This window comes from Mesoplodon bidens (assembly GCF_964165515.1).
Source record: "Mesoplodon bidens genome assembly, chromosome: 2".
Classification (NCBI taxonomy): domain Eukaryota; kingdom Metazoa; phylum Chordata; class Mammalia; order Artiodactyla; family Ziphiidae; genus Mesoplodon; species Mesoplodon bidens.
In genome coordinates this window covers 157,787,144-157,809,055 of record NC_138177.1, presented here as the reverse complement: position 1 = coordinate 157,809,055, position 21,912 = coordinate 157,787,144, and the positions used below count along the sequence as shown (strand labels likewise).

Genomic DNA, 21,912 nt, shown 5'->3' with positions numbered 1-21,912 from the left:
CATCTCTTAGCACTAGTGAAAGATCTCCGGTTTTGGAGACTGGTGTTTTTAGTCTGCAGACTAGGTACAGTCCAATTCTAGCGGTGATGGTGGTAATAGTAGTTATAGCAGCAGCAGTAGTAGTAGTTCTTTAGCATATTAGTTTAATAGCATAACTAGTACAGGTATTTTTTTTAATTAATTTACTTTTTATTTTTGGCTGCATTGGGTCTTTATTGCTGCGTGCAGGCTTTCTCTAGTTGCGGTGAGCGGGGGCTACTCTTCGTTGTGGTGCCTGGGCTTCTCACTGTAGTGGCTTCTCGTTGTGGAGCACTGTCTCTAGGCACGCGGGCTTCAGTAGTTGTGGCACACGGGCTCAGTAGGTGTGGCTTGCGGGCTGCACGTGGGCTCTTTGTGCAGGTTTATAACCCATAAAAAAGTAATTGCCCGTGGCTTGCCAGGAGAGTTAAGAGTCATGGGTACCCTTTCTAAAAGCTTGCATTTTTTTAAAAAATAAATTTATTTTATTTATTTACTTTTGGCTGCATTGGGTCTTCATTGCTGTGTGCTGGCTTTCCTAGTTGTGGCGAGTGGGGACTACTTTTTGTTGCGGCGCGTGGGTTTCTCATTGCAGTGCCTTCTACTGTTGTGGAGCATGGGCTCTAGGCGCAAGGGCTTCAGTAGTTGTGGCATGCGGGCTCGGTAGTTGTGGCTCATGGGCTCTAGAGCGCAGGCTCAGTAGTTGTGGCACACGGGCTTAGTTGCTCCACGGCATGTGGGGTCTTCCCGGACCAGGGCTCGAACCCGTGTCCCCTGCATTGGCAGGCGGATTCTCAACCACTGCGCCACCAAGGAAGCCCAGGGTTGCCTTTCTTTAGGGAACTCGTTTTTTGTTTGTTTTAAATCAAAGTTAAATGCTGTGCCATAGAAAAGTCACCTTTTAGTTTCTTTTTCTCTAGGAGTTACAGGCCGATGCACATACTGAGTGAGGAAGCTGAACATTAGTGAGCTCAGTTTCACGAAAATCCATATCCATTCCTACTGTTTTCTTCCATTGGGTTTTGTTTACAGTTCCTATTTTAGTGGTAGAAATGGAGCACCTTAGTGTGTGAAGAGTGAGATTGTTTTCTTCTTGCTCTCCTTCTAACAGGGGTTTCATATGTATGTTTATATATTTTGTAGGGTATTTTTCAGATGATAGTGTGTTACTGAAAGCATAGGGTGTGCTTTTTTCCACAGAGTTAGAGCTCTACCACTGAAAGAACCATGTATTTTTCTTTTTATGGCAGATGTTGAAGACTGAAGGCTCATGGACTAAATCCAGTCGGCAGATGTGTTTTGTTTGGCTCACACAGTGTTGTAAATTTGAATTAGTTGTCAACATTGAAAAACAGGGAGATTTCATGTAAAAATGTGGATTCAGGCTGCTTTGAAATATCAGATCTGGCAGTGATGGACCTGTGTTTCTGCTTGCAGCAGCAATCTTTTATAGCTGGGCATGTCCTTATATCACCACTAAAAAAATTTCTTTCTGCTTTGGTGCTTTATTTCTTTCCTTTGTTTCTTCTTTAAAAAAAAGAGGAAATTTTAGATAACTTCAGAAGAGGAAGGTGGAGCAGTGCAGTGGGGAGGGGAGGGCCCAAAACATTGAATTATTTTGTTTCCGTACTAAAGAAACCCAAGGGCTTTTAGAAAGCAAAAGGCATTGATCTGACCCCTGCCCATTCCTTTTTAGCTGGCACGTGTGCGGTGTCCTCATTTTTGTTCTGCCTGATTTGCTTTTTAGCATCTGGAATGCAGTAACTGCAGAGCTTGGCTTGTTTCAGAAGATAGAAGGCCAAGCAAAGAGAAGTTGCTGAACGTCTAATTAGACGACTTTTGGCGCCTGTCCTGAGGCAAAAGTGTGTGTGTGTGTGTGTGTGTGTGTGTATTTAATGTATGCGTTTGTGGAGTCCATCGCTATGCTTTCAGAAATCCTGTGCGTATTTTGGAGAGGTTCATAACTCAATTTTATTTTTGTCTACTTTAATAAAAAGGTCAGGATACATAAAGGATTAAAAAAAATTATTTGGCTGCGCTGGGTGCTGGGTCTTAGTTGCGGCGTGCAACACTTAGTTGTGGTGTGCAACACATTGCGGCATGCGAACACTTAGTAGAGGCATGTGGGATCTAGTTCCCTGACTAGGGATTGAACCCAGTCCCCCTGCATTGGGAGCATGGAGTTTTAGCCACTGGACCACCGGGGAAGTCCCTACAGAAGGGATTGATAGAGGAAGTCATAGAGGTGAGACTGCTTTCTGAAGTTACCGTAGAGATTTCGTCACTCCAGGTCTCTCCATTGTATCAGGGCTTCCCGGAAGATGATCCCATTGTATCTAAAGGATGTGTCCTATGTGTCCTAGAGTCTTGACTAAAACCTTTGGCTACCAGATTATGGGCTATCAGAAAAAAACTTTAAAAATGAAGGAGATTGAGGAAGTTGGTCAGGCGCCAGAGTGGGGTTGCCCAATAAAGAAAAAGAATTGGGTAAATTTTTTAATGTAAAAAAAAATCTTGTTTCAGGTGTAATAAAGTTAACCTTTACAAAGCCTTTTTTTTGGCTGCACAGCATGCGGGATGTGGGATCTTAGTTAACTGACCAGGGAGACCAGGGATCAAACCCCGCACCCACTGCACCCCCTACAGTGGAAGCACGGAGTCCTAAGACCTCCAGGGAAGTCTCACTCTGGCAGTTTTGATGTCCCTTTGTATGCATGTATCACATTGGAAAGTGTTCTGAGAGAGGCTTTTCTTGACAACCTTATCTATAATGGTACTCTGATCATTAACCAATACCCCTCCCCAACCCTGCGTTATTACTATGGGATATTACATCATTTATTTTTCATCTATTGTGTCTTCACCTTTTTAGAGAGTGAAGCAGGGATTTGTTTGATTCACTGCTGAATCCCCACACCTAGGACATTCTCTGTTAAATAGAAGAGGCTTAGTAAATATTGAGGGAAAGGATGAATTAATATGGGAATAAATAAATGGCTGACTGGGTGACAGTCTCTGGAAGTGCTCCCACTATCGAGTTCTAGCTTACTCAGATTCTGTTAAGCTACCTGTTGAAAATAATTTGTATGGTGGTTGGTGAGGAGATTGCCAAGGGGCAAGAGGGTACTTACTGGAGTGATAAAAGTATTCTATTGTTGGGTTAGGGTGGTGTTTACATAGTATATTTTGTCAAAACTCACTGAACTGTATCTTTAAAATGTGTACATCTATTATATATGAGTTATAATAATTCATAAAAATTTGTATTCAAAACTCATTTTCTAAAGGCTGTTCCGTAAAACTGAGGTAACTCTAGGTAGGCTGTGGTAATGATTGTTTTCCTTGAATTTTTGGTAAGTTTAGCCAAGTGTAGGTGGGACAGGAGGTTTTAAAATACTCTGGAATGAGGAGGTGCCTCAGGCATTATGAGGAAAGGAGGCTAAGCTGGCCAGGCTCTGAATAGCCCACCCCAATTTCAGTTTGAGGTGCTGCATTGGTATTTTATACTTTGGGGTTTGGTAGGGGATATTTTCTGTTCCACATTTAGCAGAATATTTTCAGCTGTAGTGTTCATTTAATAGGGCATGGTCATGGAGTTATATGATCTGTGGTACCTAGAGACCTTGGAATGAGATGAGAAATGGAAGTCCTTGTTTCTTATCAGAAGTTTTTTGTTGTTGTTTTTAATTAAACTGGGACCTTGGGGCAAGTTGCTTAACCCTTCAGTGTATCTGTTCAATTTCAGATGGAGATCGAAATCTCTTTATCTACCTCCAGCAAGGGTTATTGTGATGGCTAGATGGTTAGCCCAGTGCCAGGGCTAATAGTAGGGATTCAACAAATTAATTTTATTATATATGGAAGATGGATTGCTTGTTAGCTGCTTGGGAAAGGGAAGTAGTTATATGGCATTAAATCTGAAAGGACAGTGAGAAACACCCAGAGCCCTCAACTGATAGCATATGGAAAGTGCTGAGTACATGATTAAGTTGATATTTCAAGATTGTGAGGGAAGGATGACTTAATTATTCAATAAACAGCTCTGGAACAGTTGGCTAACCTTTTTGAAAATTACATTAACTTGACAAAATAAATCACGTGAAAACAAGAGATACAGATTAAATAAAAAATGAAATACCATTTTTTCCCTCAGATCTCCCTCATGATAAAAAAAACAATATAACGGTTATTGTTGGTGAGGGTGTGGGGAAATGGACATTCTCAAGTACGCCTGGTAGCAATATAAGGTGCTGTAGCTGTTCCGGAGAACACAATGTACCTGTGCTTTTAGGAATATACCATAAGGAAATAATTGCACAGGTCCTTAAATATAAGGATAATCATTACAGTGTTACGTTAAGTGAAAAATTAAAGACAACCTAAATGTACAACACTAGGGAACTGCTTATGTTATAGCATGTGTGTACAGTGGAATGCTAGGTAGAAAAGAGATGTAGATGGGAGCACCAAATTTGTTGACATAATACAATGTGTAGAAAAATGCCCAGAACTGATGCTTTTGTTCTGTTCAAAAACGTTTCTGACTCTCCATTTCCTCCTTAGTCAGTGTTTATTAAGCGTGTACTGAGCTTTAGATTCTGTTGGAGAAAAATTATCTTAAATATGTGGTCTGTGGTCTAGATCTGCACAGTTCATTTTGGTAGCCACTAGCCAAATGAGGCTAGCTCACTTTGAGTTAATTAAAATTAAATACTTAGTCTACTTATTTAGTATACTTAGTATAGTTTTCACACTAGCCATATTTCAGGTGGTCAATAGCAGCAACATGTGAATGGTGGCTGCCATTTTGAGTAGCATAGATATGGAACATTTTCCTCATCTCAGAAAGTTCCGTTAGCGTGGATCTAGATTGTCTTTTCATGTTTTTGTCAGCATTGCTTCTGCATACGATAGGTGGGGCCTCATAGTAGTTGCAGTTTTCTCCCCTTAGAGTTTACAAAAGAATTTTGGACTTTGCTTTGGCTATCATTTATGCATCACCATTTTCATAATATTTAAACTCTCTTTACCTCTTAGCCCACAATGGGTTTGTTCAGAATGCAGAGAGAATGCTACCTCTGTGGCCAAAGGGGAAAACATGGGGACAATTTTGCTAAACCTCCTAGTTCTGGATTAGAATTTTTTTTAACCTATTAGAGTTTCTGTTCTTCACTTTAAAAACAACTGAGCAGGAACTGGAATTGAGATTCATACATGGATTGTTTTTGATGTTGTTTGGCTTTTCTTTTTTTGGGGAAAGAGGGCATTAAATACTTATTAAATGTCTGCTAAGTGCTAGGCACGTACTAAGATGAAAATAACGTGGTATACAGATCTTTACTGATTGATATACTTTTAGGATTTAATTTCTGTCCAGGTTAGTTATTTTTTAGAAGTGGATGGATTTATTGCTTAAATTGGGGCTTCAAATATTGCCTTCAGAATATTGGTTATTTATGTTGGATGAGCTAAATCTTAATTTGTTATTTTGGGGCTAGGGTAGGCAAATATATTCCCACTGTGTTAGTGTTATTACAGTTGTGAGGATCCCATTGAATGTGGCTAAAATGAACTTTTAGAAGATTTAGCGTAAGTTGGCTTTTACATTCTCTCATCCCTTTAGGCTCATGTTTCTCTTACACTGGGTAGGTTAGTTGCTCTGCATCAAGTGTTTTTCGTAGGGATGAAAATTTCTTTGATTTTTTTTTTCCTCCAGTGTTTTATTATGAAAGATTTCAAGCATGCAGAAAAGTTGAAAGAATTGTACAGTGAGTACCCATATGCCCACCACCTAGATTGTACATTTGTTAGCATTTTGCTATGTTTACTTTATCACATATCTTTTTTTTTAAAATCACATATCTTTATACTCATCACTCCACCGTATTTTTTTTCCAGGTTTTTTTGTTGTGGCTAAATATACAGAACGTAAAATCTACCATGATAATAATTTTTAAGTGTGCAGTTCAGTGGTATTAAGTACATTCACTGTTGTGCAGCCATCATCACTGTTCATCTCCAGAATGTTTCATCTTGCAAAGTCGATACTCTATACCCCATTAAATAGTCAGTCCCCATTCTCCCTTCCATCCCCAGCCTCTGACAACCGTCATTCTACTTTGTCTCTAAGGTTTAGACTGCTCTAAGTACCTCATATAAGGGTAATCAAAGAGTATTTGTCTTTTTGTGACTAGCTCACTTCAGTTAGCATAACGTCCTCAAGGTTCATTCATGTTGTAACATGTCAGAATTTCCCTTCATAATATTCCATTGTATGTAGGTTTATACCACATTTTGCTTATTTGTTTATCCATCAGTCAGACACTTGGGTTGTTTCCATGTTTTAGCTATTGTGAATAATGCTGCTGTGAACCTAGGTATACAAATATCTCTTCAAGACCTCGCTTTCCGTCCTTTTGTGTATATACCCAGAAGTGGAATTGCTGGATCATATGGTAATTCTATGTTTAGTTTTTTGAGGAACTGCCATTCTCTGCTGTTTTCCACAGTGGCTGCACCATTTACATTCCCAACTACAGCGCCAATTTTTCCACGTCCTCACCAGCATTTCCTCCCTCCCTCCCCCCCTCCTTCCTTCCTCTTTTCTTTTTTTTTTTTAAATAGTAGCCATTCTAATGGGTGTGGGGTAGCTTTGGTTAGCATTTCCCTATTGATTAGTGATGTTCTCTATTCATATGCTGTGGACCATTTGTATATCTTCTTTTGAGAAATATTTGTTCAAGTCCTTTGCCCATTTCCTTATTTTTTTTTGAAGTATTTTAAAGTAAGTTGCAGAAATCAGTACATCTTATATTTAAATGCTTCAACATGCATATCATTAGCTAGAGTTCAATATTTATGATTGAACTCTTATGAGTCCCTTTTTGGGGGAGGACAGGGAGGTAAAATTTACACACCTAAATGTGACCATCATTTCTTCAATTTATACGTGCTTGGATAGAGAGATTTTTTTTTTTTTTTTTTTTTTTCCATTTTTTTTTAAGTTTATTTATTCATTTTTTTAATTAGTTTCTGCTTTATAACAAAGTGAATCAGTCATACATATACATCTGTTCCCACATCCCTTCCCTCATGCATCTCCCTCCCTCCCACCCTCCCCATCCCACCCCTCCAGGCGGTCACAAAGCACCGAGCTGATCTCCCTGTGCTCTGCGGCTGCTTCCCACTATCGGATAGAGAGATTTTGAGTGCCAGTTCTTAGCTGGAATAGTTCCCTTTCCTCTGATTTAATGATGTTTGTCTCAAGTTAGATTTATTTTTGTCAAATTAATAATTGTGATCATATAATTTATCTTTTTGAACCAGGACACTATTGAGAGAGGGGATGCTATTAATACACTGGGACAGCAAGTGTAAACTATCTTGAGCAAACCTGAATATAAGGTCAACCTAAATATTAAAGAAGAACTTTTATAGATTGAGATTATTTTCAAATGAGATTATTTTCAAAGTAAATGCTTATTTAAACACTTTACATGCATTATCTCATTTAATCCTGTATTTTACAGGGTAAGTGAAGAGTTTCTTGTTTTACAAATGATAAGTTGAGGCATAAGAGATCAATTTAGGAAGAGATAAGATTTGAACCTAGGTCTGACTCTAAACTTCCACTCTTAGCAACTGCTATATTGCCCAGAGTAAGGGTCCAGGGAGTGGATTGACCAGTAAATGAGGAGAGTCCTCACATAACAGAACATCCCATTTTGTTATTGTCATGCTTATTAGATCCAGAGTTAAATTATTTAAATTTCTCTTCAAGAATAAATGGACTTGAATCTACCAGCCGACTGCAGAGGCTTTTTGATTCGCCTTGCTGCAAGTAGAATGACAGAAGATGTATTTCAGAATCAATAATATTTGCCTAACTTTTTTTTTTTTGGCTGCTCAGCATGGCTTGTGGGATTTTAGTTCCCTGACCAAGGATTGAACCCGGGCCCTCAGCAGTGAGAGTGCAGAGTCCTAACCACTGGACCCCCAGGGAATTCCGTTGCCTAGCTTTTTTTTTTTTTTTTTTGCGGTACATGGGCCTCTCACTGTTGTGGCCTATCCCGTTGCTCCGGATGTGCAGGCTCAGCGGCCATGGCTCACGGGCCCAGCCGCTCTGCAGCATGTGGGATCTTCCTGGACCGGGGCATGAACCCGTGTCCCCTGCATCTGCAGGCGGACTCTCAACCACTGCGCAACCAGGGAATCCCCGTTGCCTAGCTTTTTGTGTCTTTCCGTCTTTAAAATGAAAATACGCCTTCCTTCCTACCTTTCTTATTTTGAGAGAATTACAGTATATATATTTTGACACTAATACAAAGAATACATGAAAAACTGTATAGTTCAGTATCTTATGCAACTTAGCATAGTCACATGCCATCATTTCTTTTTTTTTTTTTTTTCTTTTTGCGGTATGCGGGCCTCTCACTCTTGTGGCCTCTCCCGTTGCGGAGCACAGGCTCCGGACGCGCAGGCCCAGCGGCCATGGCTCACGGGCCCAGCCGCTCCGCGGCATATGGGATCCTCCCAGACCGGGGCACGAACCCGTATCCCCTGCATCGGCAGGCGGACTCTCAACCACTGCGCCACCAGGGAGGCCCCATCATTTCTTTTATTACTAAATGGTTATTAAATGGTTTGGACATGTAAAAGTGATGAAAATCCTATGTCACGTAAGTTTAGGCATAAATAGAGTTAGTCTAGTGCTGTTTTGTTTTTTCCTTGTGCTGTTTTGACAGTTGAATGAACAGTGTTAGTTGAGCACTAGAAATTCTCAAATGTAATTGTTTTGAATGTCATTTGAGTTTAGCCACTGCAGTGAACCATCTCTTCAACAAATTGTTGGACTCTTGGTTCAGAAGCAGTGGATCCAAAATTCATTGAATGAATGATACATAGAGTGTCATTTAACTATTGCAAATGCTTTGTCATATCATTTATTATCACTTTTTAATATTTTTGAAACATCTTCTCTTTGAGAGAAGAGAGAAATTTTAACATGGTTAGCCCAAAGAGCAGCTTCCTGATAAAATCTGGTACCTGCCCTGACCATTAATGTGTTGAGGTATTTTCATACATGAGCCATGAATGTAAATCAAAGGTTAACTTTAATTTTGAAGTTGTCAACTAGCATTGCTGAGGTTTTTAGGAAACTAAGATTTTATGTGCTGAGGGCTTCCCTGGTGGCGCAGTGGTTGAGAAGTCCGCCTGCTGACGCAGGGGACGTGGGTTCATGCCCCGGTCCAGGAAGATCCCACGTGGCGTGGAGCGGCTGGGCCCGTGAGCCGTGGCCGCTGAGCCTGCGCGTCCAGAGCCTGTGCTCCGCAACAGGAGAGGCCACAACAGTGAGAGGCCCGCATACCAAAAAAAAAAAAAGATTTTATGTGCTGGTCAAAAGTATACATAAGCTGTAACTTAAGTTCCAGATATAATATGTATATATAATATTATAACAATGTGTTATTCCATCTGGAATCTTGACCTTTCCTTTCTCACCTGATCTTATTCTGGTAACTAATCCTAGAGCTGTGAACAAGAAATAGGAGGTGCTTTCTGAGGAGAGGATCTTTGGTTTCCTTGTTCTGTATTAAATATCATTGCAGAGCTGTAGGGATACAGGCTTTGTCTTCTGTATTGTTCATCCTCCTGCCTTTACTCCTTTTACTGTGTAGGAAAACATTGTTCAAATCAAAATTGTAAGTCCTGGATACACTTTTTGGATGCATTATGTGTACAAAACTCAGCCTTTCATATAGTAACTCATGAATAATCTAGTTTTCTGTAGAAAATATTCAACTTTTTCTTGACTATGTTTCTTTCTTTTTTTTTTCGGCTGTGCTGTGCGGCATGTGGGATCTTAGTTCCCTGATCAGGGATCAAACCTGTGCCCTCGGCATTGAGAGCGCAGAGTCTTAATCACTGGACCGCCAGGGAAGTCCCTTGACTGTATTTCTTGATACAAGTTATATAGCGTTTAGTGTAATTTTTTTTTCTCCCTGAGTAGTCAGCACCTGAATTGGACCCAATGTGGAATTAAACAAAATGCTAGGGATTTAGCTGGATCTCTGCTTTGCATTGGACAGATATTTGAGTATCAGCTCAGTTTTTTTAAAGGTGATTCTGGAAATGGAAATATCTTTAAGGATTTAATTTGTTGTTTGGTGGTTATGTAAGCATGTTACTGGGGGAAAAAGCCTTAATGTAAGTATAAAATCTTGATTCACTACTGCAACAATTTGGGAAAATGAAATTCTCATTGTTGAGCGTATCCACTGTTATCCTTTCCCTTCCAACTTTCTTTTTATTTTTCAAACTGCCCTTTTAGAATACAGTGTGCTATGTGCTTTACATACATTAATTCGTTTAATCCTAGGGTAATTTTATAAGATCAGGGTATCTGTTTTTTGATATGAGAAACTTAGTAAGATTACACACCTTGTTCAAGCCTGCACAGTAGTGGAGTCAGGATTCTAATCCATGTCGGTCACATTTACAAAATTCTTACTCTTAATCACTCTGCCTGTATTCAACATATATATTTTTTTCTTTCTTTCTTTCTTTCTTTTTTTTTTTTTTTAAGAAAGGATTATTTTATTTTATTTTTGGCTGTGCTGCACAACTTGCTGAATCTTAGTTCCCCAGCCAGGGATGGAACCCGTGCCCCCTGCAGTGGAAGCGCAGAGTCCTAACCATTGGACTGCCAGGGAATTACCCTCAACATACACTTTCATATGCTTGTCCTTCAGTGTGGAGTTGTTTCTTTGATTTAACCTTAAGAGCATTGCTTTATGAGTCCTATTTCAATCGTTGGCAGTTGTTTGCAGAGGTTTAAATGTGTGTGGCCAAGAAGCTTATGAGGTACGTGGGAATGCTTGTACTTTTCTGTCACTATTATAGAGAATTGTATTAATCCTTTTTTCCTCTAGAGAGGGACTGAGAAATGAAGTCTAAAGTGAGCACAACAACAGTGTTCAGCATTGTACAGCATTTTTTTCATGGCTTTAAAGTATGCAATCTGAAGACATGTAGAAAGTACAAAGAATAATACTGTATAACTGGTGCCCATGTATTGACTATTTAAGAGATCAGTTTAATAAATTTAAGAAATAAAGCTTTACCACCATAGCTAAGTCTTCTAGAATTGTTCTCTCCATCTCCCCCATCGTCTCTTCTAACTTGGTGTTTATGATACTTACGCATTTTTCTAGACTTCTATTAAAAATGTTTGCTTTCGTAAACAAAATATAGTATTTTTGTGTTTTTAAACTTCATGTAAATTGTTCAATACCAACTGATACCAAGAAGTTCTTCCTTTTATTTTTTTTTAAGGGTTTTTTTCCTTTTTTTTTTTTTTTTCTTTTTTTTGCCGTACATGGGCCTCTCACTGTTGTGGCCTCTCCGGTTGCGGAGCACAGGCTGCGGACGCGCAGGCTCAGTGGCCATGGCTCATGGGCCCAGCCGCTCCGCGGCATGTGGGATCTTCCTGGACCGGGGCACGAACCCGCAGGCGGACTCCCAGCCACTGCGCCACCAGGGAAGCCCAGCCCCTCCTTTTTTTGTTGTTGCTTTTTTGTAGCTTTTTTTTTTAATGTTTATTTATTTATTTATTTATGGCTGCGTCGGGTTTTCGTTGCGGCGTGTGGGCTTCCCTCTAGTTGTGGTGTGCAGGCTCCCGAGTGTGTGGGCTCTGTAGCTGAGGCGCGGGGGCTTAGTTTTCCCACAGCATGTGGGATCCTAGTTCCCTGACCAGGGATTGAACCTGTGTCCCCTGCATTGGAAGGCTGATTCTTAACCACCGGACCACTAGGGAAGTCCCTAGCTCTTGATTCTTGATACCAAGAAGTTGTTTTTGTAACTTCGTTTTCTGCTCAGGCTTCTGTTTGTGAGATTCATTCATGGTATGTGTGAGATTCATTCATGGTATGTGTGTTCTTCATTTTCACTGTTTTATAGTGTTCATTGTATGAAAGTGCCAGTTTTTATTTATCCATTTTGTACCGTATCCTGTTTGTACTCAGCACTGCCAAGAATATTCTTGTATATATTTTCTACTGACTTGAGATAATTTCTCTAGGGTTTATACCTAAAACTGGAATTTCTGGTTCACAGGATGTGCACATCTTTAACTATAACATTATTCTCCAGAGGAATTATACCACTTTATACTCCCAATATATGCATTTCTGTTGTTGTACATCTTAATGGCACATGATGTTGTTAGATTTTAAAATTTTTTGCCATTCTTGTGAGTATGAAATATTTTATTATAGTTTTAAATTGTATTTCTCTCATTAGTAGTGAAAATGAATATCTTTGCGTATGTGTATTAGCCATATAGGTTTTTTCTTTTTTTAATTGATCATCCCCTTAGCCCACTTTATTTTTAGCGTTTATCATCATTTGACATACAGTATATAGTTACTTGAGTGTATGTCTTGCCCCACCAACCACAAGATGAGAGACTTTCTCCTTTTGTCAGTGTTGTATCTCTAGTGCCAAGGACAGTGCCTGGCATACGTGTTCAATAAGTATTTAATAAATTAATCTTTTTTTATCTGCATAATTGAGTTTTTTGCCTTTTTTATTGATTTGTAGAAGTTCTTTATATAGAGTCTGGATTTTAATCCTTTGTTTATGTGTATTGCAAATATACTCTCCTAGTATGTGGTTTCGTTTTGATTTTCTAAAGCATATAGACATATTTATCAATCTTTACGTCTATGGTTTATACTTATAACTTGTTTCAAATCCTCTACCCGGAATTTGTACAAATATTCTTCTATATTTTCTTCTAAATGTTTTAAAGCTTTTCACATTTAATGTTTGTTTATGTGCTTTTTTTTTTTTTTTTTAAGTCCACTTGGAGTTTATTTTTTGTGATGTGAGGTAGGGGTCAGTGGTGAGCAGTTACATTGCTTATAAATGTTTTGGAAATAAGATGCATTTTGTGAGAAACCCTGTACTTAGGAGTGGCTAGGTGGCCTTGGGATTTGGGCATTTTGTGGGAAGAAGAGGTTTACATCCCTAAAGGTGTTTGTAAATTGATGTTGAGTTAACATCAGCAAATTTACAAAGCAGTTGCAAATTTATTTCTAGAATTAGCAGAACCAGAATATATGTGGACATTTTGGGTAGAGTTCCAAAATTGCTGATAAGACTATTTCTTAGTTTGTTTGAAAGTAAGTTTTTATTTGACAGTACTCTGGGAAGTAGTTTTGATCTTTGTGTCAAACCTAGTAGCTTCTTCCAATTTGTAATTTAAAAAGGAAAAATAAGAAAGAAAAAAATCTCTGAAGGTGAATGTACTTTAGTAGGTTCTCCAGCATGACATGATCATATCCAAATTTGTTGCTGGAATAATGTCACAAATATTTGTAACAGAGTATTCCGGCATCAAATTTAGTCTCTTTCCTGTTGCTTGTTTACAGTTGAGAGGAAATGTGACTCATTTAGAAGTTGGTTATCCTTGTCTGATGCTCTGGGTTAAATGGGTTAATCAGATTACTATTTTGGATAAATTTTTTTAGTGAAAGTAAGCAGTTGTGGAAGATAATACTCTGTACCATCCACTTTTCCAACTCTGAAATTAAGTTTTTTGGCAATTCCGTGGTGGTCCAGTGGTTAGGACTTGCTGCTTTCACTGCCGTGACCTGGGTTCAATCCCTGGTCAGGGAACTAAGATCCATAAGCCACACAGCATGGCCGAAAAATAAATAAAATAAAATTAAGAGTTTTTTTGTGGATTGAAATTTCATTTCAAATAGGCTTCTAGTGAATTAGATTTATTTTTAGTTAGCATCTCCCTGTAGCTTCCAGTAGTGTAAGTTTAAGGCAAATAATAGATTATTTAGGGAAGACAGATTTCATAAAGCACATTTAAAAATTTTTTTCCTGTTAGATAATAAGTAACTGGGAAGAAAAGTGAGAAATTAGAGCAGAGTGGATGAAGTTTGTGGTTCAAGGTTCTTTAACAGGTAAAAGGTAGCATGATGATGTGGAAAGAACTGGGACACACTGAGAGCTAAGGGCCTTTAGCTCTAGTTTTGCCTCATCTTCTTGGGCAAATCTCTTCCTTTATCTGGGTTCAGGTTTCCTTCTGTAAAAACTAGTTGTAGTTTAGATAATCTCTAAGAGTGCTTCTAGTTCTTAATGCTTTGTGACTCTAATTCTAGTGAGATTTGTCCATAACTCTGATATGCTTCTGGTTCAGATTGGAGTGGATCATGGTCTCTTAATCACACAACTCTCTGCTCTTTGATTAAAGCTAGCTGTAGACTGACTCAGGGCTGCACACCCTATACATGGTCTGATGATAATGAACTTTCTCTTTATTCTCCTAGTGCTAGGAGAAATAACAAATAACTATTTACAAATAACTATTTCAGTGAGGTTTAGAAACAGAGCCATAAAAGTTATAAATGTAGGTTGGAAGTTGTGTTAATACCAGGGTCTTGGCAGATAATGATAATACTGAGCAGAGATAAACTGCTCTGTTTTATTATAAGCGCCTTAAAAGGGCACAGATTTTCTGATTCATCTTTGTGCTTTCCATAGTGCCCAGTGAAGGAAATTAACAATTACTTATTACTATTATTTGAGTCCTTGCTATATTACTGTGTACTGTACTGTACTATGATTTAGATGTTTTCCTCATTTAATCATTTCAGTAGCTTATGAGATAGTGTTGCCCTTATTTTATAAATCAGGAAACTGAGACTTAAAGGAGTCAAAATGCTTTAAACTAGTTTTTGTTTGTTTGTTTGTTTGTTTGTTTGTTTTTTGTGGTACGCGGGCCTCTCCTGTTGCAGAGCACAGGCTCCGGACGCGTAGGCTCAGCGGCCATGGCTCACGGGCCCAGCCACTCTGCGGCACATGGGATCTTCCCGGACCGGGGCACAAACCCGTGTCACCTGCATTGGCAGGCGGACTCTCAACCACTGCACCACCAGAGAAGCCCTAAACTAGTTTTTATGTGACGCCAAAGTCTGTTCTCTTTGTTGCCTCAATATGCTGCCTAGCAAAGACATTATCCATTGGGTGCACTCAATGAATGTTAACTCAGTGAAATACTTGTGAAATGTTTTATGTTCATTGTTTTGGATCTTTTTTTTTTAATGTACATGTATGTATTTATTTATTTAGGGCTGCGTTGGGTCTTAGTTGCGGCATGTGGATCTTTTGTTGTGGCGTGCGGGCTCAGTAGTTGCAGTGTGTGGGCTTAGTTGTCTTGCAGCATGTGGGATCTTAGTACCCCGAGCAGGGATCCCCTGCATTGCAAGATGGATTCTTAACCACTGGACCACCAGGGAAGTCCCCCAACTAACTATCTTACTAATAGGACATCCTTAAGGCAAGGCAACATGTGGTTGGCAGTTGTGTTCCAAAGTAGAAAATTAAACCTGAGAGGGGAACTGGAAGTTGAGGATAGGGAGGGTAGAAATTAGGAAGGAGACCTCTTTTCATTATGTACTCTTACACAGTTTGAAATTTTTACTGTGCATGTATTACTAAAATGAAAAAACTAGGTAAAAAGAAACATTTTAAGTTTGCTGAGGCAAATGAAACAGTTTAAGTTAATATCTCAAGTTCTATGATTCTGTACATGTTTTTACCATTTTAAAAACTGTACATGTGCCACAACATGGCTGAAGTTTTTTTTTTTTTTTTTTTTGGCTGAACTTTGAAAACATGCTAGGTGACATAAGTTAGACGTAAAAGGACAACACTGTATGATTCCACTTGCGTGAGATACCTAGATTAGTCAACTTCATGGAGACAGTAGAGTGGTGGTTGCGGTGGTGGGGGTGTTACTGTTTAACAGGTGCGTGGTTTGTGTTGGGGAGATGGAAGAGTTCTGGAGATGGATGGTGGTGATGGTTGCATACCAGTGGGAATGGGCTGAATGCCACTGATCTGCACTGTACGCCTAAAAATGGTTAAAATGATATATCTTGTGTTACGTATATCTTACCATAGTAAAAAATATATATATTATTTAGCTAGTATTTACTCATTTTGTTATTCAACACCGGGGAATCCAAAAAAAGGAGTTTGATCTGGTACTTGCCCTCAAGGAGCAAAATAGTCTAGTAATATTGCATGATTAGTATTTTTCAAGGAAATAGAGGCTTAAGTTGTAAGGAAATGGTGATAGCTTATAAAAAGTTGTAATGTGATAAAATAAATTCTGGAAAAGTAGCTGTTAGGATTTCCTGACAGTCTTATATGCTGAATAGGCCAGAGGATTCAGATGAGAAGGTTATAATTTTGCCCCGAGGCACCTCTGCATAGCCTGAGAGCAAGATTTTAAAAATCACCTGTCTAGGTAGGAACTGTCAGGTACACAGATGGCATGTGGATCCGTCTCTCTCTGTTGTAAATTGAGAACCTGGGGCACAGAATAATGGTGTCATTTAGGGGTCAAGCTCATTCAGCCTGGAATCAAGTATAGGTTTGGGTTCGTTGCCAGAGTGTTCTGTTTCTTTAAGAGATTTGGAAGATGTAGTGTCTTCTATTCTGAGTCTGCCATAAATCCAGATTCTGAATTATCAAGATAGAACAGAATTGTTTAATGACCTTGTGACTATCCATACCAGCTAGTTGAAGTCTTGTTGTCTTTTAACTCTGTCATTTTGACAGTGGCCTGATTCATAATTATTATTATTGAGTACTGATGGTGTGCTAAGCACTTTCAGTAACTTTATGCATATTAATTTATTCAATTTTCATAACCCTTTGTAGTAAGAACCAGTTTTACAGGTAAAGAAACAGATAGTGAGATTTAATTAAGAAATTTATCACAGGTCTAAGTTAGTTGGTGGAGTGGGAATCAGTCAAATCTAGGCAGTCTAGTTTTAGAGCATGTGTTCTTTTTTATTATTTATTGGTTAGTGCTTTGCAGATTGCTTTGGGATGATGGATTACTAATTTTATTTGCTTTATTTGCTTTACTGTAAGTTGCTGGGCATAAGCATTTAAAAATGACATTTTCTACCATTTGAGACCCTACAGTTTTGAGAATTACTGTTCATTAAGGGTTTATTCTTGTTTGGCCATTTGCACTAAATGACTTTGTTAGGCAAATTATGTAAATTGAATACAGTTTTTATAATATAGGTGTGTTAGTGAGAAAAATGGGATTCTTTTGGGAGGATAGCACTTCATTTAATTGGGGTCCATAGCAATTGATGGCAAATGTTCATCTGTTGATGAAATTTGTAGTGAGATTTTACAAATGTCATCTTTTAAAAAAATTTTATTTATTATTTTTGTCTGTGTTGGGTCTTCGTTGCTGTGTGCAGGCTTCCTCTAGTTGTGGCGAGTGGGGGCTACTCTTTGTTGCGGTGCGCGGGCTTCTCATTGCGGTGGCTTCTCTTGTTGCAGAGCACGGGCTCTAGGCTCTCGGGCTTCAGTAGTTCAGGTGTGTGGGCTCAGTAGTTGTGGCGGACGGGCTTAGTTGCTCTGAGGCATGTGGGATCTATTCCGGACCAGGGCTCAAACCCGTGTCCCTGGCATTGGCAGGCAGATTCTTAACCACTGTGCCACCAGGCAAGTCCCCATATGTCATCTTTGAAAACGTTTTTCACACAGGTCCTGCCAAATACTAATCTTAATCCATGAGCATATGATTTTTTTTGGAGCATATGATTTTAATTGAGCATATTTATCACTTGGAAGGCTTTATAGAATTCTGTTAGATTCTTTTCTCGATATTTGCTTTTTAGCCTGCCCTTACACTGCACATTAATCATTTCCAATTGAAGATTAGATGGAAGTTCCTCAGTTGTGTTTAGATGGATTTTGAAATATGGAGATTTCCTTTGTACTTGCATTGAGGAAATATGGTAAAACTGTAGTTTGAGCTAAGAAAATATGTCTGCTTCAAATTTGTGTGGGACTGGAGATCTCATTACTTGTTTTAACTTTCGACAGTATGGGAAATGAAAAAAGTAACATTACTTGTGATTCAAACAATGTATGTTCATTTTAACTTGCTGTAGTATGTTTCCCATAGAAGTGCTGTTTTGTCTTGTTAATTTTCAAATGGATTTATTAAGAGATGTTATTAAGTGTGCAGCAAAAGCTAATTTCCAAACCCATTAAGTATTCAGTAATAGCGTTTAAGGGTGATTCGTCTTCAGAAAAATTTCAAATTCAGTCTTTTTTTTTTTTAGAGTATTTATTTATTTAGGCTGTGCCGTGTCTTCGTTGCGGCATGCGGGATCTTTAGTTGTGGCATGTGAACCCTTAGTTGTGGCATGCAGACTCTTAGTTGCAGCATGCATGTGGGATCTAGTTCCCCGACCAGGGATTGAACCTGGACCCCCTGCATTGGGAAAACGGAGTCTTACCCACTGGACCACCAGGGAAGTCCCTCAAATTCAGCCTTGAGCTTAAAAAAAAAATCACAATAAAATTTTATGGCTGCTAAGCCATTTAACTGCTGTTTAGTAGGCAAGTCAGGATTCACCTTCTGTTTCTGACAGAAATTCATAGAACTGATGGATCCACTACAGAAGTGGATTGAGAGCAAATGAAGGTCACTGTTGACAATACTGGGTCAATAGCATGTGATAGATTCTTTTTGCAGAATACTTGCTGATGAACAGTACAGTGAATAAACCATTTGCTTGAAATACTTTACATTTTCACAGGCTTTGTAAATTTGTCCAGCTAAGCCCTTTCTTCTCCACACGTTTTTACCACCATTATTTCTGCACATCTTAGCAGATTCAAGTTCAGATTGTATTGAATTAATGTTCTCCACCTTTGTGAAAAGATTCTTGCCAGTGGTTGTTCCACACAGACTGTTTTGTTCATGGTGTTCAGTCACTTCAAACTCAGCATTGACGTCACTAAAAAACTGAGCAGTATCAGTAGTATCTGTTGAATCATCAAGAGTCATGGAACACCACCCACAATCATTTGCCTTTTTAAAAAAATAAATTTATTTTGAACAGTTTGATTTACAGACAGTCTCAGAAAATAGTACAGGGTGTTCCTATATATACCCCATATCCATTTTCCCTGTTAACACCTTGCATTAGTATGGTACATTGGTCACAACTAATGTACCAATATTGGTACATTGGTATATTCTTACTAACTAAAATTCATACTTTATTCAGATTTCCTTAGGGTTTTTTTTTTTTTTTTCGGTACACGGGCCTCACTGTTGTGGCCTCTCCTGTTGTGGAGCACAGGCTCCGGACACGCAGGCTCAGCGGCCATGGCTCACGGGCCTAGCTGCTCCGTGGCATGTGGGATCTTCCCAGACCGGGGCACGAACCTGTGTCCCCTGCATGAGCAGGAGGACTCTCAACCACTGTGCCACCAGGGAAGCCCGTTTTTTTTTTTTTAATTTTTAATTTTAAAAAAATTTTTGGCCGTACAGCGTGGCATGCGGGATCTTTAGTTCCTTGACCAGGGATCGAACCCATGCTCCCTGCAGTGGAAGCACAGAGTCTTAACCACTGGACCACCAGGGAAGTCCCCAGATTTCCTTAGTTTTTACCTAATGTCCTTTTTCTGTTCCAGGATCTCATCTAGGATATACATTAAGTTGTTGTGTCTCCTTAGGCTTCTCTTGGCTGTGACAATTTCTCACATTTATTTTTGGTGACCTTGACAGTTTTGAGGAGTACTGGTTAGCTGTATTTTAGAATGTCCCTCAATTGGAATTTGTCTAACATTTTTCTAATGATTTATACTAGTGTTATGGATTTGGGGGAGAAAGAACACAGAGGTAAAGTGCCATATCATATCAAGGAATACATGCTATCAGTGTGACTTCTTGTTAACTGTGATTATCTGGCTAGGTTTCTCCAAAAAATTACTCCTTCCTCTCCCTGCCACAGTATACTCTTTGGAAGAAAATCGCTAGGTATACTCACCTCCACTTAAGGAGTGGATAGTTATAGTCCACCTCCTTGAGGGTGGCGTATATACATGAATTATTTGTAATTCTTCTGCCTGGGAGATTGGTTTTTTCTCATCCATTTATTTATTTATTCAGTCACTTATTTATATCAGTAAGGACTCATGGGTATTTTTGTTATAATCCAGTACTTTATTTTGTTCTTTTTTTTTTTTTTTTTTTTGCGGTACGCGGGCCTCTCACTGCTGTGGCCTCTCCCGTTGCGGAGCACAGGCTGCGGACGCGCAGGCTCAGCGGCCATGGCTCACGGGCCCAGCCGCTCCGCGGCATGTGGGATCCTCCCGGACCGGGGCACAAACCCGTGTCCCCTGCATTGGCAGGCGGACTCTCAACCACTGCGCCACCAGGGAAGCCCTGTTGTAATTTTTTGATTTTTACTATTGAGAGCTCTTTCAGTTGGACAGGAGTGTCCTTTTGACATACCCCCTTTATTGTGTGTGGTGGTGTTTTTTGTTGTTGTTGTTTAGCTCTTCCTTACTTTCTGGGACTATAAGATACTCCCAAGCTCATACTCTGAGTCCCCTCCCCCAGCCCTAGATTCAGCCATTTCTCCAAGGGGCCCTGGTTTCTTTTATTGGAGAATGGTATTAGAAATCAAGATGTGGGTGCTAGGTGTGCACATTCCTACTGGAGGGTTATTGCTTCCAGATCTTCTCAGCTGACAAAGCAAGGAAATACATCTGTATACTAAAACATATATTCCATATGCTTATAGAAATATCTAAGTATTTCGTATTTCTACATATCTTCATTTATATCTGTATTAAGCTGGACATGAATTACTGATATCTCTAACTCTAATCCAGTACCTCGTTGATCATTCTAGTCTCTTCCTTTTTTATCTATAACCTCCCACTCCCAACAGTGAGAAACTTGGCTCTCACCATTTGCCATCCATTTACTCATTAATTCCAGTATACATGTAGTATAGTGGTTTCAGGATTGTTAACCTGTACCCTTTAACAACTTTACAACTAGAAAACTTTAACAAGTAGAATGCAGTGGTTATATGCAGTTCCTTTTGCTTTTTATCTTCTCATTTCACTTATTTCCATAGTTAACTTAGGTTAGCACCCTTCCTCTCCACCTGCTCTGTTTTTTAATTGACTATTTATATTGCTCCCATTGTCCTCAACCCTTCAAACCAAAAGGCTAATAGTCTTAAACAAGTTCATTTTCTCAAGACACATTTTTTAGGCTCTTGCAGTCAAACATAATTTAATTAACTCACTATAGATAAACGACTTTCCTCCTTATGCTAACAGATACAACACTCAGAAACTTACTTTGGTTGTAGCCTTATTTTTGTTTATTTTTATTTTGTTTTTGTGAAGGTTTTCTGTTGTGATAAGATACTCTGTTTTAAATTGTTAAAAAATTTCCAGCAGTTGGTTTCCTGTGAGTTGGGAATATTGTGTGAGTGCTTAGTTTGGTAATGTCGACACATATTGTGTTCTTGGCACAGCTATGGTGTCATTTCATAATAAATACAATGTGTTGCCATCTAATTGGATTTAAAAAAAGCACCCACACTCCATGTGTGATATGACAGAATACATGGTACTTGAAATGCTTTTTATTTATTTATTTTTAAGATTTATTTATTTATTTATTTATTTTTGGCTGTTTTGAGTCTTCGTTGCCGCACGTGGGCTTTCTCTAGTTGCAGCAGGTGGGGGCTATTCTGTTTCGGCGCGTGGGCTTCTCATTGCAGTGGCTTCTCGTTGTGGAGCACAGGCTCTAGGTGCACGGGCTTCAGTAGTTGTGGCTTGCAGGCTCTAGAGCGCAGGCTCAGTAGTTGTGGCACACAGGCTTAGTTGCTCCGCGGCATGTGAGATCTTCCTGGACCAGGGCTTGAACCCATTTCCCCCGCATTGGCAGGCGGATTCTTAACCACTGTGCCACCAGGGAAGTCCCTGAAATGCTTTTTAGTTGCAATTGCTTTACCACAA

At 39.2% G+C, this 21,912-nt stretch overlaps 1 protein-coding gene across 4 annotated transcripts in view; it reads left to right on the top strand.

Moving 5' to 3' along the window:
- The window catches only part of THRAP3 (thyroid hormone receptor associated protein 3), a 74,724-nt gene that overhangs the window by 1,650 nt on the left and 51,162 nt on the right, over positions 1-21,912 (top strand). The gene's annotated exons all lie outside the window — the stretch shown is intronic.